This window comes from Dromaius novaehollandiae, chromosome Z (assembly GCF_036370855.1).
Source record: "Dromaius novaehollandiae isolate bDroNov1 chromosome Z, bDroNov1.hap1, whole genome shotgun sequence".
NCBI classification, from domain to species: Eukaryota; Metazoa; Chordata; class Aves; order Casuariiformes; family Dromaiidae; genus Dromaius; species Dromaius novaehollandiae.
In genome coordinates, this window is record NC_088132.1 from 73,771,899 (window position 1) to 73,795,139 (window position 23,241).

Below are 23,241 nucleotides of genomic sequence, written 5' to 3' on the forward strand. Positions count from 1 at the left end.
GAAAACGCTTCTCTCAATCCCTTTACTGGAAGTGCACAACCATGTCATGAACACTTTTAATGCATCCTAACGCACACACTTCAGCTTGGTTATTGCAGACCCCAGGGTGCCCCTGCTTTCCCTCATTCCCCATCACTGTGCTGCCTCACTTCCCCTGTTTCCACATTGCTCCTTCTTGCTCGGAAAGGCTCTGGAAGGAGCTCAGTAGCCACCATGTACCTGGTGCTGGCTTCACCCCAAGGCCCCCCCAGCCCAGGTGCTGCAGGACTGGTGCACACTGGCAGCACCAGGTGGGTGCTGGCTCCCTGGGTCCCCTCGCAGAAGGAAGGTGCTGGGCAGCAGAGCCACCACAGCCGAGGTGCAACACATGGGTGCCCACAGGCAGATCCTCCAACCCTTGGGTTGCTGCCCAACTGCCCTGGCAGCTGTTATTTGGGCACAGAGGGATGCACCAGCTCTAGCGCAACACAGGCAGTTATCTGGGTCAGGCAGGTCCCAGCTCACTTGGTGCGTGCTTGCAGAGGGCACGGGCTGCACAGCTTCACGGGGGCTCATGGGGGACATGCTCTGCAGCAGGACCCAGGCTGGTCTGGCCAGCTTGGGTGGTGGTGTGGCATCTCCCTGCTGCCCCTGGGGCCAGGGTGCACGCAGGCTCCTTTAGCAGCGTTTGTCCATCCTGCAGTGCTGGGTCCATGCCATGCCGGGGCTGGGGCGGCACCCTGCAGAGGATGTGCAGCCCGAGCCCCCCAGGACCAAACCTCCCCTGCCAGGGGCAGGCCAGAGGCAGGCAGAGCCCAGCTTTCCCTGCGAGGGAGCCGGACCATCCCTGCTGAAAATAAGCTGGGCTGGACTGCCACCTTGTGCCAGCAGGCAACATCCACTGACCGAGAAAGGCATGGCAAGGGATTTTTAGTAACCCAAAATGACGGGGATATACCCCAGGGTCTCAGATGAAGCCCTACAGAGCTCAGCACCCATCCAGGAGCAGGCAGCCGGGAAGGGGCTTTGCTGACCTGCCTCCCCACGGTGCAGGCACGGGACTGCGTCCACCAGCACGGGGTACAAAATCCCTTATCTCCAGCCACCTGCACCATCTTGCTGTGGCCGTGCAAAGTTCGACCTTGCCATTCAATAGCCGTGTCAGAGGAATTGCCCAGGCGGTGAAAGCTGGTAGCCCCTCAGGTCACCCAGGCTGTGCAGGATCCCTGCAGGGCCAGCTCTGGCTGTACAACAAGCCACAGAGCTGCAGGTTAGGGCTCAGCCCCAAACGGTGAGCAAGGCCAGAGAGCAATGCTGGCTGACTCACCTGCAGCAGAAGCAATGGGCTGTGCCAGGCTGCAGCACAAAATTTGGGTGCAGGCAGGTGCCCAGAGCCGTGCTACAAACAAGCCGGCAGCCTCCGGCCAGCGCTGGGAAGTGGGGCAGCAGCAGCAGAGCCCGCGGCATTGGGAGGCATTGCTGGCTGGGCCGCGGGATGCACCGCCTCACCGCCAGCCCGGCCGGCACCTCCACCGCCCCAGCGGGGTGACGTCAAAGGGAAGTTTGCCATGCGCTCTCAGCCGCGGCACCGGGGCTCGCGCACCTGGCAGCGGCAGAGGCTGCCGGCCTGGCCAGGCGGCAGCAGCAAGGCAGAGACATCACCGCATGGCTCCGGGCAGCCTTGGCACACACCGATCCCGGCACGGCCCTCACCGGCCGGCTGCCTGGGACAGACGCTATCTTGGTTAGTAAATAGAGTAATGGAGTTTATCAGTTCCTCCCTCTTTTTTAAAGGCAGGTACAAAGGAAGGAAAATATTTCTGGAAGGAAGCTGCTGCAGGAGAAGCTCTGGTGCAGGACAGCAAGGGAGGGACACGTTCCTGCGTCCCAACACGTTGCTCCCCGGGGCCAGCCTGGACAAGCAGCACCCTGTCCAGAGCCCGCTCCTTCCCAGGGTTCCCTGCTGCTACCCTAAACCTGCACACTGTTACCCACGTCACCAGCTCCGTGTTCACGGCAGAGAGCGGCAGGGAGCACACGCACAGGAAACCAGGGCACCCAGGCTTTCACCCAGAGCAGCACTACAGCCTCACCCCTCACTCTCCTGAGCCCTAGTGCTGTGTTAGCCAGATCAGGCACAAATTACTTCCTCCTAATTACCCAGATGGTAATCAACAGCAACTGATTCTAGTTTACATCTCTTTTGCTGTCTGCCCCTTGCCTTCCCTGTGCTATTAAGTTAAGCTAAATTGGCTGGGGTGATGAGTGACTCCAAGTGGTAAAGCAGTAGCAGAAAGATCATGTTGCCTTGCTGTGCTGTAAGATTAATTTTTCCCTGGAAGCACACCCTGAACCTGCATCCCAGCTCAGCTAGGCCAGGTTGGGAGTGAAGCTGGGGTGCCTATCTCCATGGTTTCACCCTTTGTGGCTGCGGAGGAGGGCTGGGGCCCTCTGGGTGTCCTGGCTTTAGCTGTGGCCTGCTTGCAGGGCTGCTGGAGGATCCATCTCTCTGGTAGGAGCAATATGCTGGGGTTAGGGTCTCAGCACACTGGTAAGACTGGGACAGCACTGGTGGGAGATATTGTCTACTCTGAAGGATAAGAGTGAGTGGGGGCTTGTTTCCCTGGTGTGGAGCTGGCCCATGGTGTCCCCTAGTGTGGTTCCAGTGCTGGGTGTGGAGTGACAACTGGTCACCGCTCTTGAGCACTGCTGACAGGGACAGACAGTGACAAGGGACCCCAGATGTCCCTACACCAGTAATGAGACCCTTACTCCATTGCTCAGTAAAGTGATGTCAGATCCATGTCTCAGCAGTAGAGCCGTCAGTCCCGCTTGCCCAGCAGGACTCTGAAGCCAAGCAGACACCTCCAATCTGCGACAAGGCATGGGGGCACCTGGGCTCGCTTGGGGCCTCACAGTGACTCCAGCTGAGTTGTGCCCCTGGGCCCTGCTTTGAGCCATACAGGGAAGGATTCCCGCGGGTGCAGCAAGGAAACGCTGCTCCCATCCCCTCCGTGAGGGGAGGAGGGCTCCTCCGGGAGGAAACTTTCCAACTGTGATTCTTATCTCTAGTTTTACAGCCGTTTCGGTCAAACAGGTAAACCAAGTGTGTTGCTCAAAACAGGTTCCTGCAGGGGAAAGGTCCCGCAGTGTGAGCACACGTTCCTCCAGCACAGGGCTGCCACAGGGCCGGAGACCTCTGTGGGCACCGGCTTGGCCACGCTGGGCACCGCGGGGCCCGGGGGTGGCTACCCTCTGTGGGAAAGCCATCCCTTCCCTAATGATGGCATCACGTCAGCTGGGGAAAGGGGAAAGCGAGGCAGGGTTCGGCCTCTCTCTCTCCACTCCAGAAGGGATGAGAGGCACAAAGAGCCCCAGAGGGGGGGAGGCTGTGCTGGGAGGTGACTGCGGGTTAGTTAGCTGCTTGCAGCAGGATCCAAGGTCCTTCCACAATGTGCAGAGGGCTGAGGCTGCAAGAGAGATAAAAGGACAAGCCCTTTCACAGCTCCCTGGAGAACAGATAACTGTGTGGTACTGCAAAGAGAGGGGAAGTGACACCCAGCACTCCTCTCGCGCACCTCCCCCTTGGGCTTTCTCCTCCTCCTCTGCCAGCTGGGATGAGGGTGTGAGTCATGGTGCGGTATCCAGTCATTGCTCCCAGCTGGGCGTCTGGTCCAGCCTTGCTACAGGTCTGCGCACAAACTGCCCAGCACGGCTCACGAGGGGCCTCTGAGCAGGGTGACAGCTGATTCCTACCAGCTCCTCCAAGGGCTTCTTAAAGTTCCCTGCAGTCTCTTCCTGGCAGAGCTCCAGGTCTTTCAGAGCTCATTTCTTCACACGCTCCTTGCGTTGCTTTACTGATATGGACCTGGGCTGGGTGCGGTGCGCGTAGCATGGTCCAGACTGCTGCCCGGGCAGAGGGTGAGTGATGCCAGCGTGCCTACAGAAGCACATTTTACCCCATAAACTTCGGGAGATGAGACGCGTACTTTTACAAGGCACTTCTATGATTGCAAAACTTACTCACGCCAATGAAACAAGCTTGTGCGTGGGGAAGTCACCTTTCCATGACTAAAACCCACGGCAGGAGCCTCACTGATGTCACCCTGCAGAGCTCCTAATCCTGTTTGAGATCCGCACCCCGAGAGCCTCTCCGGCAGGAGCCACTGGAGCAGCCAGCCCGGCAAACTGGCTGAACTGCCCCAGCCCAGCGCACGAGCAGGCCCGTCAGGGCAGTGCTGGCGGCGTCGGCAGGGAGCTAACCCAACAGTGAACTCACCAGCATGGAGTCACCTCGCCAGTGCACCCTTCAAAGGGAAGCCCTACAGGCAGAAGAGCTTATTACAGAAGGACGTTGTTCCACCACGCGCTGCCCAGGACACCTCATGTCCCTGGGAAAACACCCTCCTCCTAGCCTTTCCAGCAGGGAAACCACTGGAAGACATCCAGTACGGTGTAGATCCCTGTGCAAGGCATTTAAACCTCCCTGCTTTTTGTGCTGTCTTGGCTATTCCTGGGGACCCTTGTGAAGGAGCTTGCAGACAGCAGAGGAAAATCGTTCCCTGAAAGCTGTGGCTGTGCTGTCACTCCAGGGAAGCAGGTGTTGCACTTGTGCAGTAACTTTCCCCCTTCCCCATCTCCTCTGAGCTTCTGGAGGTTTTCCAGCCTCTCTCTCAATGGCTGCTGTCTTGGGTCTGTGTTACTCTCCGCCATCAAATGACCACAACTGAGTTTGTGGATAGGGAATCGGATGGGAGCAGACAAAAAAAGCAGCATGTGCCAACCTGCGAAACAACCCAGAAAGGTGAGCGGAGAGGGACCTGCTGGCCTAGATCCGGTGCTGCAGGAGAGGTGATAAGCTGCCCCGAGACAAGTAGAAGAGGTAACAGCTCGCCCCACCTAGCCTGTTAAAATGAGTTTTTACATCCTGCTCCTTAATCCTGTTTTTGGAACTGGAACATGTTTTAAAAATCAGGGAAGGTTACTAAGGGACAGTGTACTCAGCAGGGACATCGCTCGCAAACCCTAAGCGCTCAAAAACAGGAGGTAAGTAACTTGGGATATTATTAATCCTTCACTGCCCACATGATAAACAGAAACGTATTATTCTCGTCAAGGACAAAGGAGCCCATATTTCCCCACAGCCAAGGAGCTGAACCAGCAAATCTTTTGGATTCAGCTCCATGGCGGGTTCAGCTGCGACTGAAGTTGTTCCAGTTCAGTTCCTGTTCAGGCCAATAATGGTTCGTTAACCATTTGTTAAACCCAAACTCATTTCGGCTGGTTTAGGCTGGAAAACATGGCCTGCACAAGTGGCTATGGGACGAGGACCAAGTAGCTTTCAACCTCGTTTCCGTGGCCTCTCCTCATGTTCCCAGCTGGATGCTATAGCTTCTCGCCAGCGCTGCGGAGCTGCTCTCGCTGAAAGGGCAGAAAAGCTAAATATTGCCCCGGGGCACGTAGGAAACCCACACTGTGGCAGATGAGCAGGAGACACAGGGGACCTGCTGCCCTTCACGGGCTCTTGCTTGCCGAAACCGGCACCTGCACACGCATGTGCATGCAGATGGGCATGTCCATACGTGAAGCGTGCAGCGGCAGCGCGCTTGCAGGCATCCTCTGGCTGCTTCTGCCAGCAGTGAGGACATGCAAATCTCCTCTGCGGGAGGACAGGGACCAAAGCTCTGGCCAGATGCCTCCCGAAGGGGAAAGGATGGGGGTTTCTGCAGCTGGGGGGCTGCTGGCGATGCCTCTCCACAAGCTGTAGTGGGATAAACCCCTCGTTTTGAACAATGCTGTGATGGGCTGTCAGTTTTTCACTGATGCTATTTTGATGTGATCATTGGAAAATTAGGGGGGATGCTCATTCAGTAGAGGCTTGAATGTAACTGCTCAGGTTGCGTCCAGTTTGAGAAAACGTAACAGTTCAGACTGGCTTCCAGCCTGGGCTGCCTCACAACGTAATCTGCTTCTCTCTGCCCCAGGCATATTTCTGTTCTGAAACGAAGAAAACATGCCATCTCTTTTAAGGCAGTGGCTCCTGAAACATCAGGAGCAAAGACCCGCTGATAGATGATGTGTTCCTATCATCACACCTGGAACTGTGCAAAGATAATCCACCCCCTTGTGGAGCCAGACTTTTTGAACAGCCAAGGGATATTTAAAAAGGTATCTTCTACAGTGACAACCTGAAGCCCCAGTAAGAGACCAGAGTCCCATATTTGTGGCTGCTCTGCATCCACATAGTAGCACACGTGTCCTGTCACTCCTTTCTACAGAAAACTAAGCATAGACCAGGGTGCGAAATGGCCGGCTGTACTGCCCCATCCTTTGGCACAGCTATTCCTGGAGTGCGCCAAGTGCGGCTTTGTCCATGACAGCATGTCTGAAAATAATGCCCCTGTAAAGGGAGCGAGCTGAAAGGGATGCAGGAGCTGAGTAGCCAGTACGTTGTCAATTTGCATCCAGCTCGCTGCACGCTAACATAGTCAGAAGACAAGATCTTAGTTATATTTATCATTTGACAGTACTGGTCCCTGCTATTTTTAGAGCAACACTGCATCTGTGGCTCGCTGAGAAGCAAGATAAGTCAGCTATGGGGCTGATTTTCACAGGGTCTAATCCAAACTTGCTGAAGTTGATGAGGCTTTTCAGCAATCCAGATAGCCCTTGTTCAGGCTTTTGAGCTGGCTCAGACCCTAAGAGCTGCTGTTCCCAGAGGTCCGTCTAGCCTGGATCTCCATCAGATGGTAGCGAAGCCTGATGTCCTCATTGCTTGTTCTCTGACTAAATATTTCTGACTAGTCATTTTTTAAGGCCACAGCAGCCTACCAGTTATCCTTGCAAGATCACTTGTGATGCAGCATGGACGCTTCCCAGCACAGCACCGCTCTGAGCAGCGTGTGGGTGCGCGCCATGGAGTCCTGTCCGCACACGGAGGCTGGGGACGCCCGGGTGGTCCTGCCTGGGGGACGTGTCCATGGCCCAGGTGGTCCTACCCAGGGTCAGGCCTTATCGGTGGGGCTGAGGGAGCCTGGCTGGTCTTGCTTGGAGGTGGCCATGACTGTGAAGCCAGGGGTGCCATGTCCATGGAGTTGGGGGGCTGTGTCTATGGGGCTGGGGCAGGCAATGTTGGTGGGGCCGAGGGGGCCGTGTTCATGGAGCTGAGACAAGCCCCATCTGTGGGGCTGGCAGGGCCATGTCTAGGGCGATGTGCCTATGGGGCTGGGGGTGCCATGCCCATGGGGCTGGGGCAGGCTGTGTCTGTGGGGCCAGGGGGCCACGTCGGTGGAGGTGGGGGGGGCACATCCATGGGGCCAGGGTCATGTATCCATGGGGCCGGGGGAGCCATGCCAGTGGGGCTGGAGGGGTGTGTCCATGGGGCTGGGGGCCTGTGTCTGTGGGGCTGGGGGGAGGCGTCTCGGTGGGGCCAGGGCTCCTGTGTCCGTGGGGCAGGGGCTGTGCCCACGGAGCCAGGGGTCCCCTGTCCGTGGGGCCGGGTGCCCCGCGTCCATGGGGCCGGGGGGCCATAACCGGGGGGGGGGGGCAGCTGCGGGTCAGAGGTGAAGGGTCACGGCTACGGCAGCCCCCCGGCCGCTGAGGCTGGCCCCGCCCCCTCCGGCGGCGGCCAATGGGGAGCCGCTTTGCGTGAGACCGCCCCTTCCCCGCTGTCATCACAGACTCGCACGTGGAGGGGGCGGGCAGGGGGCGGGGCCCTCCGCCTCGCGTCACCACCCCCCCTCCTGCCCATTGGCCGCGCGGTCCCACGGCTCGCCTCGCCCCGCGCCGTGCCCCGCCCAGCGCGCCAATCAGCGGTGAGGGGGCGGGCACAGGGGGCGTGGCCCCGCGGGCACCCGGAAGGAGCGGCCGGAGTCGCGCAGCAGTCGGGGCCGAGGCGGTGGCGGCGGCGGAGGGGGGCGCTGGTGGGTGCCGGCCGCGGCGGGGGAGGGGCGGGGAGGCGGGGCCGGGGCCGCGGGGACGGCGCCGAAGGGGTTAATGCGCCCCGTCCCCGCCGCCCCCCCTCTTCCAGAAGGTTCGGGGGCTGTTGGGGGGCCCGGACCGGGCTGGGGGGGCCGTGGCGGGATGGGGGGCCGGGACTGGGGGGGGGGGGGGGGGGCATGACCGGGGCTGGGGGGCCGTGGCCGGGGAGAACCGGGAGGGCCATGACAGGGATGGGGGGGCTGTGGCCGGGGAGTGGTGGGGTGGGGGGGCTGCAGCACAGGGAGGGCTCTGACCTGGGGGGGGGGGGGGGCTGTGCCAGGAGGTGCTGTGACTGGAGGGGGGGCTGGGTCCGGGGGGGGGCTGTGAGCAGGGGACCGTGGCAGGGAGCCTGTGACCAGGGCTTCTGCTGGGGCGTTGCTGTGACCCGGGGGGGGGCTGTGACATGAGGAGGGGGCTGTGGCAGCGGTGCCTTAGTAGAGAGGGGTTGGGGGGGCACTGTAGAAGTGGGGGGCTGTGAACAGGGCTTCTGCTCAGGGAGGGGGTGCTGCGGCTGGGGTGGAGCAGGCTCTACTTGGGGGGGGGGGCTGGACCCCCCCACCCTGGCACCCTCCTCCCTGGCACCCCCGAAGGCCCCGTGGCAGCTCTGGCCCCTGTGCCAGGGCTGCAGATACGAGCTGGGCTAGCTCAGGTGAGCTGTGCCGTCTCCAGGTATCACCCGCCGGGGCCACCTCCTCCCCGCCGTGACGTGGGGACGGACATGCTGCCCACGGCACTGCGGACAGGATGGGGCCTCTTCCTCTTCCTCCTCCTCTTCCTCCTCTAGGGCACCAGCTCAAACGCAGCCCCAGCTGGGAGCAACTAGCTGCTCTTGTCCCCCTCGGACTGCCCGTGCCACAGGGACCGGTCCCTGGGGGGCTGTGCCGGGCTCCTAGAGCGGCCGTGCCGTGCTGCGCCCCTGCCACGCAGCGCGCCGAGCCGGGGAGCAGGCGGCGCAGCCTGTCCAGCGCCCACTTGGCCTGCACCTGCCCTGTGGATAAATCACATCCTTCGGCGTGGGGCTGCTAAAACAGCGCTGGAGCGGATGTGAATCCCCAGCATCCGTGGTGAGAGGCCTGCTGCCCTCTGGTGACAGGAGGCACAGGCGGAAGGGCAGTTTGGGAGGACATTTACTCACGTAAAAGGAGCAACTAGGGACCTGAGCTTTTCAAAACATGTCTCTGTGGTTGAGGTACTCAGTTTCTGCAGAAATCACAGGGGTGGTGCACAGTGTACTCTTGGAAATCCCAAATGTTACGTTTGGAAGGCCTTACCAGAGCTGCTGCTCATTAGGAGAGACACATGTGATGTCTGCGTGTTGGGAGCTGGAGTTGTGGTGTGCTTGCTCACAAACCACCTGTGGACATAACCACTATGGTGACGTGTATGGGGGGGGCATCGCATTATCGCAGGGATTTCCAGACTTTTTTTTTTCTTTTTTAAGAGGAGTGTAGAGTTTCCCGCTGCTGTGGAAAGCGTGCAGTGTATGGTTTGGGAATGCCATGCTGCTTTTTAGGATACTTTAAAAGTAGCTTCCATTCAGTGCCTTTGTGAAAAGCATCATACAAGCAAAGATCTGCTTCTCTGCCTAAATTGTTTTCGGTAGCCTTAGCGAAGAGGGGCAGCTCGACCTTGTGGTTAGTGTAGCATCATTGAATCCTGACATGAAGAAGAGTCTGAGCAAACTTGGTAATATCTGAGGAAGGTAAACAAGTTGTGGGAGGTGAAACTGGAGAGAAAATGCCAAATCTGACAGTACCGGAGTTGCTTTTCGTTGAGTGCTGCTTTAGAAAAGACTTTGTGATTTGGAGAACTACATCATCATGTAAAGCCTCACTGCCTTCTTATTTCATTTCAGCTTGCAGAGTAGCAGTAATGTATATAGAGGGGGTCCTGGCACAAGTGAGATAGAGGGCCTAGCTGGGGACTACATGTCCCAGCATGCAGCTCTCTTCACAGCTGAGCAGCCAGTTTGGGCAATGCTGCACGCTGGGATCTGCAGCCTCCTGGCAGTTTTATCTGTGCTGAGGGTAAGGCAGAAATGAGAGCTGGGTGGGAAGAGAGTTATACTTTGTCCTTGGGGACAGTGTCTCGATACTACAAAGTTTGCCTCGGGGTGAGATGTCATGTTGTCGCCCCAGTGTCTTTTGCAGAGGAAACAGAGCACCTGCTTTTGCTTCCTCTGCAACTGCTCCCGTGACCTCCTGGCAGGTTGCTACTGACTCTCATGGGCTCTGAGCACATCCCTTCCTGTGGGCCCTGGGGTGGCCAGGACGTGTGGGGCTGGCAGAGCCCTCTGGTCATTGTCCCAGTTGTGGGGCTGGCTGTTCTTGGGAAGCTGCACTTGTTGGCTGAGGCTGCTCCCTGGTGCCTGCTCTGTCTGTGTCTGTTCTGCAAGTGGGGCAGGGCTGGGACTGTGTTTCAGCACTGCTACTGATGCAGCTGATTTCTGTTCCCCTGCATGAGGGAGGTTTCTTACTGCTGCTGGAAGGGAAGGCTGGTGGCGATTACTCTGTACTGACTTTCGGATCCTGCTGTCTGAGGCATGGCTTGCTCTTTTCAGCAAACTGGGTGGAGGAGCTCTCTATATTCTATTTTTCACCTCTGTCCTTCCTGCAGAGGTGGACTTCAGGGGATAATGGGTGATTTTAATTTCACTGTTAGGGTTCTTGCTTCATTCCTGGTAGCCTCCTTAGCAGGCAGATCCAAGTGCCCAGGCCCTATATACTCCTGACATGGTGATGAGCTTTTGCAGACTGTGTTCTCTTGGCAGCTTCAGGTCTTGTTCCTTCTGGGCAGGCAGAGCAGGAGGAGAGAAAACTCCCCCCCCCCGCCCGAGTTCTGCTGACCTTTGAGGGCAGGGAAGTACATCTGCGCTGCTCGCCTTCCTCCTCTTTGTCTTGTACCAGCTTTTACTCCTGGCATATCTCTGTTCTCTGCTTCTCAGTCAGACTGTGCAGAAACACCAAGACCTATTCTCCTTTTAGGGTTGTCATACTGCTGCCGAGTCTTAGAGGATGGTTCAAGGGGATGGTTATTAGTCAGACTCTTGAAAGTCGATGTTCCTTGACTCCAGAGTCTTCCCCAGTCCTTTAACTGCACTTAGTGCTCTGACCCTGCCTGTGCTTGTTCCCTGTAGTGCTAGATTTGGTAGACACCGTAATTTACTTTGTGGAAATCCACAGTGCCTAGAGAACCAGGATGCTCTCTGGATACAGAATAAGAAGACACACTGTTTATAGTCGTTAAGGATGGGACAGATGTGGAAGAGAAAATAAGAAGCCATGCTGGTTAGAAAAATGATGCCCTCAGCGTACTTTCAACATAACTGTAGTCAAATTTATCGAAGACATCACAGCTGAAGGAATTAATGAGTCAGGTTTCATGCAGGACAGGTGTGAAGGGCAACAAGAGAGAAATCCCAAAGGGAGTCATTTGTACATTAACAGATGGCTTGTGGAGGATGTCATTGTGGGTTATTTGGCAGTACAATTCTTCTGTGGGAGGATTTTGCCTGATTTCTCTCTACCTCACATCACATAAGAGGGACCCCCTTCCTCCAGTGGGTTGTGTGAGCTTGATTGTGTTTCTGATTCTTTCTGTCTGCAGCACCTGGCATTTCTGCTTCCTGAAGCCCCATTATTTGACCGACTCTTAGCCTTTCTTTTTTGGTTTTGCTTGTGACCACGCACAAGTGAGCCAGGTGACAGTAACCTCCTGAGAATTCAACTTGATCTCTCAGTTTGGAGTTTGCTTAAAAAATATTTTCTTCAGCTGGGAAGTTTCCTTGCAAATCTTTGTCTTTCCTCTGCTCCTCTCTTTCACAGTCTCGTTTGCTTTGTCTTGTGAATGCTTAGCTGCCAGTGAATATATTTCCCCGTGTTTCTGTTAGTGTTCTCAGCTGATTGTGAATCCTGAATGAACAGCAGTTGAGCTCACATGCTCTGCATTTCAGAGAGCTTTCTCAGGACTGGCTAGTGGTTTGCAGTCATACTTGCCTGTGTTGTGGCCTCCCCCCATCCCCCCTAGCGAAGCAGCACAATGGTAGAACAATACTTGGATGGGAAGCCTCCAAAGAAGTCCTGTGTGCCATAAAAAGTATGGTTAGTGATTCAGCCAGAAGTGCCTTTTAGTAATAAATCCTTGTCCCAGGCCAAGGCTGATGTCAACCCTGTGATTCTTGTTATCGGAAGTTAGCAAAGATCCAAAGCCTTTTATGCAAGAGCTGAAGTGATAATCCAGATCTCCTGGCCTCAGTCCATTTGGGGTAATTGCATTCTTCCTGGGGAGTGTTTTCAACCAGTCCCTAATGGATGGATTGCCGTCACTTCCTGGGCCAGGGCAGTATGTGGGTGGCAATACTTCGGTGGTGTCCAAAGCTATTCTTGTCACTGGGGTGCTGAGGCTTAGAGCGTTGCCTAAGAGGCGATATGGCAGAGCAGAGAACTGGTGGAGGGTTTTTTTTTAATAGACTCACACACACTCACTCACACTGCATCCTGGGGCTTGTTCTTCTTGTAAGCGCTCTGAAAACACAGCTGTGGTGCCTAGCAGGCCCAGCTATTACAGCTTCGAGGTGGAATCTTCTCCTGGGGCAGTGGTGCAGAATGCCTTGCTAGCTGCGTGGGTGCAGACAGCGTTCACCAGAAGCTTGCTGGGTACCCTCATTACTGTTTTAAGGACCAATGCGCCACCAGTGAGCTTGTGTACGGGGTGCAGCTCCACGTGATGGTGTAAAGGCTGAGGCAACGCCAGTGCTTTCTGGGGGATCGGCAGTGCTCTGCATGCTACCACTGTCCTGGTTGGAGCTGGCTTATGCTGCTGGTGTTGCTGCGGATCGCCTGCATGCCACAGAGTGGTACCCGATGCAAGAGGCCAGTCTGGGGAGCGGGGACAGCCCTTAACCAGCTCTCGCTGATGGTGCCTGCGGCGGGGGGAATGTTAGACATGGTTTTGGGGAGGCTGTTGTCTTCCTGATTTTCAAGGCCTGCTGGGCACAAGGGCCTAGTTCCCACACAATGTGATCTCCAGTAGGCTATAATTACAGCACTGGGAACCCGGGGAGGAGTTTTAAACGTCTTTGTGACAGTTCTGGCAGGCCTCACGGAGATTTCTATTAAGCAGTTGTCGTTTCCCCCCTTTGCTGTAGCCTGGGAAACACTACAGTGTTCAATTTGGCTCGGTCTGTTTAGGTTGTCAGCAAAGTTTGGCCCTTTCTGCTGTGGCTCTGTGTTCCTGCAGTCTCATTTAGTGGGTAGCTTGTGGAGGCCGTAGTCAGAGTCTGCACTAGCAGCTAAACCATATGCCAGTGCACCCACCAAAGTACAGGCAAAGCCTTATGTGGTAGAGCAAAGCACAGCTGCGGAAGGCAGAGAAGAATAAAGCCAAGAGTGTAAGAAGTCCTTTACTTCCTACTTAATTCAGTGAATGTGGACAGTGGCAGTGACCATAGCAACCCTCTCCAGGGATCTAGCTCTGACTCTTTGGGGGAATCATACATTCACCTGGAGTCGCACAAGAAATTGGGGTGGCGAGGTGGAAGAAGCGGGGGGACTGTAACCGGAGGGATGGCCTTAGCACTGGTGAAAGATGCTGTGGTATCTTAAGGGGCTGGGGTGCTCGGGGTCTCTGTGGTGTGCATGCCACAAGCCTGTCTGCCTTGGGATGTGAGCAATTACTGACTGTCTAGTGTTCAGAGGGTCTCCTTGTGCGGGCAGGTTGTTCCACAGCTGCGTTTAACCTGTATCTCTGCACTGTGCACTTGTCTTTCCAGGCAACCCAGCACAGCTGGAACAAGCAATCCCCAGGCCACAGTGTGGGTGCCGACAGCTGAGAGCTGCCTTTCCAACCTGCACCAAGGTTAGAACCAGTCTGATCGTTACCTGCTTCCCTTCCTTCACCAGGGCTGTGTGATGGTCACTGGGAACACCGTCCTTTCCTCCTCCCTCTCCTCAATACTTGGGGTCAGCTCTGTGGGGCCGGTGTCACCACAGCCAGGTGTTCGCAGAGCCTGGGCTTCCTGAATGCTCCTGCTTCCCGCCTCGCTGGCAGTGTGGCTAAGGGAGGCTGGATGTCTATGAGCTGTCCTGTTAAGACTGTTGAACCCTGTGTGCAGTCAAGAAGCCTAAAGGCAGTATGTTTTAAGCCCTTGGGAACTTGTTGTCTGTGCTGCTTGCTGAACCCGTTCTTTCATGCTCTGGCACATTGAACAAGAGCATTTCCCAGCTGCTGGTCTCTGCTGCTCACTATCCTTCACCTGAAAAAACAGAGCTAAGACTTCACCTAGAGTTCATGACAGGTGCGATCCTGGGTTTCTATTAGAACAAGTCAAGCTCTGCCTGCCTTTTTGCCAGGATTTCGTAGCTCTAGAAGGGAGGCCAGGCCCTTGGCCATGGTGAATGAGGCTCAGAGTGACAGTGAAGCGTTTCAGGAGGGCTGGTAGCCTTTCTACTGCCACTGCCAATGAATCTAAAGGTCAGGCCCTCACTGATCTGAAGTGACCTGAATGGAGCAGGTTGTGATGGCTGTGGACTTGCTGCCCTGTCCCTGTGTCTGGATGCTTGCGTGCCTGCCTGCGGGAAGATGCAGTAGTGCCCACCCAGGCTGCACAGCGTGCTCTCATTGGGAAGAGAGCCTTCAGTAGTACTTCACCTTTGGGAAACTACACTGAGTCCTTCTCTTACCTCAGAGATCAAGTGCAGTTCAGCCAGGAGAGGTTGCACAGGGAAGCAGCTATTTAGGACAGATGACTGGACTATATGTTCAGAGAGCAAGACCAGCAAATGGCAAGAATTCCTTGCTTTTTCCCTGTTGTTATTCCTCTGACGTGTCTGCCAAGGAAGTTGGGGCCAGGATGCAGGGCTCTCTGCTGGGCCATTCACTCCCTTGTGGCTTGCTCTTTTGCCTGGAAATCCCTGTAAGCCCAGGTCTTACTGCTGCTAAAGTTCAGTCTGGAGATTAGGATGGTCTGAGCTGTGACTGGTGTGGGCGATAATGATATACCTGCCAAAATGAGGGGCAGGCTTCCCGCTTCAGGGCACTTGCTGTTTGTGGGCTCATGCTCAGTTCAGAAAGCCTCAGGTAGCCCAAGGGCTCTCTTCTGTCTCAGGCAAAGAGCTAGAGTGTAGTACTGGGACATGGCGTAAATTGCTTTTCAGACCATTTGTCAGTGAGAGGGGTGAGGTTCTTGCTTGCTCATGGACATGGTGGATGAGCCCTACCTTCCATGTACACACTTGTGTACTCAGGCAACTCTAATTCCAATGTTTTAACCATAGCTGCCTCCTCTGCACAAAACCCTTGCACTCTGCTGTCTGTCGCAGCCAGCACAGGTGCTGGCTGTGCACTGCTACATCGCTCTGCCTCCTGCTCTCCCTACCACTCCAGACACTTTTTCAATTAGAGTTTGGGCCTCATCCCTTCCTTTCCCTTCTGTTTCCCAAAGAGTAAAGCCTGATGCTGAAGTGGTACCCACAGCAAGCAAGGCAGGGATGGATTCACCAGAGAAGTTAAAAGGAGGGAAGAAAGAAGTCCTTCACCCATGTCACCTCTGCCCTGTGCAATGCGGACTCCCAATCGCACAGTGCAGTAGCAGCAGAGCAGCCCCTTTATCCAGCTGAGGCATGGCAGTCACTAATACCTGCTCCATGCTGGGATCCCAGGTCTCTCTGAGCAACGGAAAGGAGATACATTAAGCAGTAAGACCAGAGGGAAGATGTGGCCTCTGTTCTGCTGGAGTTATTTGCAGATCCCAGGCCACCAAGCTCACAATATCCTCTGAGGGCTCCCCTACATTTGGACAAGTGGCATCTTAACATAAAGCTCACCACATTGGATCCACTTTTATTCCCCTTGCTGACCAAATAGCTTGATACCTCCAAGGACAGCAACTCTTCCACATGTGTAATGCAGCTGCTTCTTCCACTGCCTGGCCATAGCATGAAACTTTTTCTCTCTGCCATAACCCAGGTGACAGCAGTGAGCTTATACTTGGGCTGAATTAATCTTGCTAGTTCAGTTTAATGCAGCTGGCAGTAATCTGGAAGCTAGTACACTTTGCAGACCTTTGGATAGACTTTTGGTACCTTTGTCAGGAATGGGGCATGATGCCCTTGCTTGCAAGCTGCATAGACCCGGCAAAGAGGGGGTTATGACCTCAACCGAAAGTGGTCAGCGTGACGCTGTTCAGTTTGTTGTTAGCATGTTCTGGTTACCATTGTCCCTTGGCCTTACTAGCTGATCTAGTGCTAGATCTTACTTCCACAGGAAACCCCAAGGAAGTGCTGCTCCCCCTTCAGAGACAGGGCCCTGGGTTTCTAGTGGGTATTGGCACTGGAGTTATGTGAGGAATCCCCTCTTTGCCCTAGCATCTCTGTTACGGGTAGGCTGGGCATTCAAAGATCTTGTTCTTGGGAGTGTTGGGACAGCTGAATCCTTGTTCAGTTCTCGCTGCTCCCAAGAACGGAGTAGAGGATCATCTGCTGGGGCTAATTTTAGGCCTCGGAGCATTGCCTGTGTCCCTCTGAGCTCCTATTTGTGTGCAATCCTGCCGGCTCCCTGCTAAGAGCTGTGTGAGAGTCCTGCATCCTAGTGTGTGGAGGTTTTGCAGGGCCATAGTGTCTCAGGAATTATTGGATATCCAAAAAATTGGATTCCTCAGTTACTTAGGGAAAGGATTTTGCTTGGACACCTCATCAGATGTATATCTGACCCCTTTTTCTAGCCCTAGTGCCAGCACCCTCTTTTCCCTTTGGACCTTGCTTTTGTGGATGCCCACGCATTGCACAGTGGGAAGCTGGCTCTAAACTGCCAGTTTCCCTGCCTTCGCCTGCCAAAGAGTGTAGCATCCCTCCTGTTGCAGCAGTCAGTTCCTGTTGTCTTGGATGGGTGCATCCACCAGAGAATGCAGTCCTCCACAAAGCCTTTGGGTGTGGAAATACCCCAAGACCACTACCGAGAGAGATGAGAGCACCACTCTGGCCTTCTCTGTACGGCTGGATGGCAGCGTGGCATCTGCCGCTGACATTCTCCAACCAAGCATAGCACAGGGTGAGGCCTTCTGGCCTCTCCCTTGTTTATTTACTCAAGACTTTGGCCCCTCTGAGCTTTTTGGTTTCCACCTGCTCGTGTTATTTTTGTCATGTATCCCAGCTGAGCTGAGGTTAGCGCTGAGCTTTGCTAAGTTTCGTGTTGAGGCAGCACATAGCTCTGCAGTTTTACATGGGTTAAAAATAAAGTTGGGCCAAGACATGGTTAATGGTATCAGAAGGAAGTTGTATGGTCTCCGGAGCCCAGTGACTCACCCTGGATCAGGACTGAGGCTTTGCTAGCTTCTGCTGTAATGCTCAAATGATGTAACCATTTGTGGTGGGCCTTCCTGGATCTGGGGAAGGGCAAGGGAGGGAGCAGCAGTGGGGAGGGAAGCTGAGCTTTTTGGAGGTTTTTGTTTGTTTGTTTGTTTGTTTTAATCCATTCTGTGAAGTCATTAAATTAATTCTGTAAAAGATGTTGGCAGGTATCACACCTGAACGAGTTTAGCAGGGTCTTTTGTCTTTCCCTTGCATCTCATGCGCCTGTGGGAAAGGAGAGAAAGAGAGGAACTCTGCTTACATGCTAGTTTGGATAATTGTTTAACAGCACATAGCAACAGTCTACAACAGTTTTTAGGACAGGAATTGAAGCAGGATCTTGTCTCCAGTTCAAGCCACAGAAAAGTTGAGTGCAGAAGAACAGACCTGCGTAAAGTGGAAATGGGCTGGGACTGGAGACCAGAGACTTACTGTCTTAAGGGATGTCTGCTAGGCTGCAACAAGAAGAGTCTTGGATCTCTGTATCCCTCAAATGTGCTACTGGCACAACGTAGAAAGAGGTGCATGGAGCTTTCTGACATTCAGAAAGCCCTCCTGTGCCGCTGGTGACGGTGTGAGAGGGCTGTCTGGGCTGGGCAGGGGGCTGCGTGTCACCACATGGGGTAGGCAGTGCGGGAATGCTCGGCTTGACAGATGGTAATGCTGACTGGCAGAGCATCCTCCCCGCCGCAACACAGCCGGGGGATAACAGCTAGGGGAGCCTCTGTGCCCCCTGGTCTGGCTGCCCAGCGCTCCCAAATCGCACCTTGGGAGCAGGCAAGGTCGGGTGTGATGCACCTGGGCCCGGAGTAGGCGCCTTGCCTGTGAAGGGGGTAGGGATGGTGGCTCGTGGGGGTGGACTTCCACCTCCACCCCCCTGTATTCCTCAGGGTGATGTGGAGCTTTTTGGGAGCCCGGTGAGGTTTTTGGGTACCTGGAGCAGGTGGTGTACAGGGTGTGCCGCACCGGGGGCGGCGGGGAGGGGACAGCGAAGCTGGGGGGAGCTGAGACAAAGAAGGGAGGCAGCGGGACATGCTTGGGGGGATTGCTATGGCAACCTGCCGCTGGCAGCAGCGCCGCGCTTTCCCCAGCCTGTGCTGTGGCGGACAAGCAGCCAGGGCCAATGCGCAGCGCAGTGCGACTGTGGCCGTCGACTTATCCCGGGTGGCCAGGATCCGGGCAAGCCTGTCCCCGTCGTGTCCTGGGCTCCATGCCTTTGGGCTCCTTGCATGCTAACCTGACATCCAGGCCCCCCCCCCCCCCCCCCCCCCGGAGCTATTCTCCCCAGGCTCCTGGGCAGCAGCCGCAGGATGGGTGGCCAGTTCCTCCTCTTTTGCCCCTCACTGGGGGATGGGCAGGCAGCCCCTGTTTGTAGGCCTGTTCTGTTTGAAGCCTGGAGTTGCAGAGCAGGCCCAGCCCGAAAGAAGCTACTCTCCTAAGCCCTCTCACTGAATCACAGGGAATAGCTTGTCATGTTGCTGCCCTTGCTCATCCCCAGGTAATCAGTGTCAGTGGATCCAGCCATCTCTGCATCTCCCAAGGATGCCTGGCCCTGTACTGTGCTGTCCATCCCATGCAGCCTGTTTGCCTTGCTCCAGGGTATCTGTAGGCTGATGGAAAGCAGACACTCTGATTAGCAGTGTGATTTGACACTGAGACTCCCGCCTAGAGCAGGTAAAGGAAGAGTTAAATATTTCTGAAGCTGCCTACAGGCATACCCCTTCCCAGACCCTGGCAGGGGGCCTTGGTCCTGTTACTGAATGAAGCAGGGAGCATCGTCCGGCTCGCTGCACAGAGGGAATAAGTCAGGAAGCCAAGCTCCAGTCTGGCTACAGTGTGAGTGTGATTGGGACCTGATCTGTCTTCTGTAAAGTGCCTAAAGCCTTGAGTGAGAGCCGGGGGAAGGGACTGGCTGGAAGCAAGCAGAACTTGCTTATCTTAACATGCACCGGTGTGGGAGCTGTAAACCTCCCTCATTACACCTCTTGAAGGTCAGTAATCGCAGTGAACTACAACGCTCTGTCCCCAGCCCCACTTTCAGAGGATGCTCTGAACTTGTGCAGGTCAGATGTGTGGGGCTGTTGTGGGGTGGTGCACACTGTTACGGTGCCTGTGGTCAGAATTCAGCTGGGACCAGGACATTCAGGCAGAACTGGAGGGGAAAGGATGCATGTCTGTGGACTGCCTGAGCGGCCCTGTATTCACAGATGTCATGGTTCTGTGCCTAAGCTGCGAGCCCTCCTTTCTTCTGTGAACCAGAATACAAAGCCTCAGAAATGGCTATGAAAACTGTTCCACTCTTTGCAGTCTGCCATAGTATCCGCATCAGATTTAGGGTGATTTTAAGATCTGTATAGACTGCCCGACTCTGTCCAGTGCTACAGTCCCAAATGTCTTAGAGCTCCCAGATGAGTTAGACTTGTTCGTCAAATGTCCCCTGGACTCCAGACCCCGGCGTCCTCAAGGGAGGACAAACAGGTAGGTGGAAACTGGAACGTAGACCCTAAGTGAAAGCTGCTCGCAACAGATAGCTGTGCCCTTCCTCCCTCAGACTTCCAAGAACCTCCCTGTTTTTTACGAAGGGGAACAGTTTGCTTGCTCTGAACTGGCAACTGAATCTCCCTTCCTGTGGGGGAAGCTGAGACACTGATACTTGGTATTAAGGGCGATTTCAGATTGACAGCTCAAGAACTTCTCTTCATGAATTTGACCTTCAGCACTTGGTGCTAGAACTGGCATTACAGAATATTATGGGCACAATAATGGCAGTGTGTGACCAAAATTCATTGAGCCAAACAGTAGTTCCTTCTGACCCCATTTTCGCAGCCTGTTGTTTCTGATCCTTCCTTCAATCTGAGGCCCCAAGATGTACTGTGAAGTACTATGGAGTGGTAGCAGAGCCTCGTGGATAAGGCTCTGAAGTATGTGTGTGCTTGGGCAATGATTCCTGGCTTCTAGGACAGAGTGTGGGTTTTTTTGTGTTTGTTTGGGGTTTTTTTTGCGTTTATACAGCACCTACCATGCCAAGATCCTTGTCTAAGACTGGAAATCCTGAGTGCAGTGACCTGATGAGTTATAGTTGTGTCATCTTTTGAGTGCTGCTCCCTCTTTTTCTGTTTTGCCTGCTCATACTATACATTTTTAAGCACAGCACAAAGGAACAGAAAAGCCCAAAGGCGGTGGGGTCACATTCTCAGCTACCCATTTGGGGAGGAGTTAGACATGCAGTGCTGGAATAAGCATTTAGGGAGAGGCAGCCAAGAGAGATTTCCTTCTGGCTGAGCTGTTCTGTCGAAGTTCGGAAAGTACTGTGTGGTTACGTGCTGCGCTTCGCTGTTGCCATCTCCTAGGCCGATCTGGAACATGCATGCCTGCTAATAGTCAGATGGGGACACCATGTTGAACAGCATCACTCTGAAAAATTGTCTGATGTCCTTCTAGACATGAGCAGCAACCTTAATGTTGCCACTGTTGAAACAGTGCTGGGGACTTCAGTAGAGAAAAGATGTGTCCTTGAGCCCAGAAGGAAACCTTGGCTTGGTGGGTGTTTCTACTTGCATTCCCTAAATTGTGAGAAGGTAGTCGAGCCCAGTGGTGCTATGCAGCTATCCCTGTCTGGTAGATGCATAAACAATAGTTCACAAGAGCCAACTCTTTGCTCAGCTCGGACTTGGGGAAAGCATATCTGGACTGTCTGTACCGGGGTTTTCTTACTGCCCATCAGCAATGCTGTAGCTATGCAGAGAAACTTAGACAGGTTAGCACAATCATTTGCGTCTTTCTATGCCAGTGTTTCCATCGCTGGTGAGATTGGTGTAGCTGGACCAATAGTGGACAAGAGAGTAATTCACTTCTTGTGGCCCCCTCTTCTGTGGCTGCCAGCAAAAGAAAGCAGTTGTGGCATCAAGTAGTAGGTCTGAGCTTTTTTTCCGATTCATCTTCTAGGAGCATGCAACAGCCAAAAATATTAACAATTTTTGAGGAACTAGCATATTTTCATCTTTTTGTCTTGGGCTGGCCTGCCCACCTCTCCCCTAGGCTTACCATCTGGGATCTAAAGGGATTTGCCATTATCTGTCCTGGCCATGTAATAAGTTTTCATAGGGAGAACACATGAATTTGTGGCATCAGGCTGCCATCCTGAAAGTGCTTCTCTTACTGCTGTGCCTGTTTCCTGTAGCTGAAGGGCTGTTTCATGGCTCATATTTGTTGAGGAAACAGACTTCGGATTTGGAATAGCTCTCCCCTTTCTCCTCTGCAGCTTTCTTCCTGGCAGTTCAGTAGGAATGATTTGTTATAGATTACAGCTCTCTTTAATTGTGTTTCTCTACAATATCATCCTGCTAGAGTAACCGAAGAAAACCCAGTGATGCTTCCGGTAGGAAGGCTGATATCAGAGGCCTGTCTTGCAGCAGAGGCTTGAAGCAAGGAATAACAGTGTGCCAGGAAATGCCTGTACTCATCTGCTGGTTGCTTTTGGATAAGAAAAGGCATTTTGCCCTTGAAAGCTTCCCTACAACACAGCTCCAAACATTGGCTTGCTGATGGAGCTGTACCAGTGCAAGCAGTGGTGAGAATGCTGCCCTCCAGAGCCTGAGAAAGCTGCAACCAAAATGATGGTCTGGAGAGAAAAGTCAAATTCTGTCTTGAAATGAACCCCTAAGACAAGTGATGTGGGTTTTTTTTTTTTTTTTTGTTCTTTTTTTCTTTAAAAGCACCTAAAAGATGACGTATGACTTCTTCTATAAATCTTTGTAAGGAAAGAGCATAGAATTACCTTTTGAGTGAGCCTGTCTGGAACTTGATATGTCTCAGATGTGTATTAAGAGAGAAATGAAAAGATTGTGCTATAAAGTGATAGGGGATAATGAATTTAATCTAATGGGTTGTGCTCTGGGAAATAGAGCTGGGGGGAAACATAATGTGGTGCTTCACATGGTAATAATAGGAAATACCACCTGAACTCGCTTTCCCAGGAGAACCAAAAGGGTCTGTTCTCCACGGAGTCCCCAAGAAGATGGAACCAAGCAACTGAGTGACCTGAAGCTGAAGAGAGATGCCAGGAAATTTGTAGGTGAGCAGTGCACAGTAGCTGTGCATCATTCCGCAGCATGAGCTTTGCTTTCCCATTCAGTGGTCCTGCTGAACCAGACAACAACCTTGGACTCTTAACCTTGTTGTGATCATGACAAATGCAGTAGAGAAACAGTAACTTTAACATTAGTGAAATGTCTGAGCTGGAGACTACATGAACAAGCCTTCATCATCAGCGCCTCTATCTGGAAGGTAGGTGGGTAGTGATTTGATACTGCATGAAATCTAGACATCTTAAAGGATGCTTCCCTGGTGTGGGTGCTAGAGCTAGCTGTGCACAGCTAGAATTGAGGAGCAAAGGCTGCACTTAGGACCTGGTTCCAGGAAGTCTTAATGCATCTTATCTGATGGGCCAGGCCCCAAAGAACTTTTGGAGGTGTGTGGTGAAAACGCAGCGCCGAGCTGAGGTCAGTACATAGAAACTTGTCCTCAGCTCTTAAAGCTGGACCAGAGGATCCAAGTCTTTCAAGTCTTTGCTCAAACATGCAAAAAAAAAAAAAAGGGGGGGGGGGGGCAAGTTCATGGGTAGCTTTAAGACCAGAGTGAAAACTGGAACGGGATCCTGAGATGCAGGAGTGTTTTGAGCATAAGGCTCAGAGCCAGGAGACTAGATTCATATGCTTAGTTCAGGCTTTCTGCCCAGAGGTTTTCAGGTGAGTCATAGGACTTCTCCATATCTTACTCCCTGATGTGAAAATGGTTAAGCTGTGCCACTCCTGTCCCTGCTGTTGGGGCTGTTAGTGAATCTGTCAAGTGCTGTGGCAAATGTAGTGGAGAATCTCCCTCCTGCAACACAAAATTGTTTTGCTGGCCAGGGCAGGCTGAGAGAGGACACACTGGCACA

The 23,241-nt window shown here is 54.0% G+C and overlaps 1 protein-coding gene across 7 annotated transcripts in view; it reads left to right on the top strand.

Moving 5' to 3' along the window:
• The first annotated feature begins 7,812 nt into the window (after positions 1 to 7,812).
• Positions 7,813 to 23,241, top strand: part of ATOSB (atos homolog B) — a 41,606-nt gene continuing 26,177 nt past the window's right edge. Inside the window, exons 1-3 of one of the 7 annotated variants that reach the window (XM_064501218.1) lie at positions 7,813 to 7,901; positions 13,730 to 13,815; positions 22,280 to 22,377. The gene's annotated coding sequence lies outside the window, so the exon portion shown is untranslated. The other 6 variants (XM_064501221.1, XM_064501215.1, XM_064501217.1 and 3 more) reach the window with 6 other exon arrangements.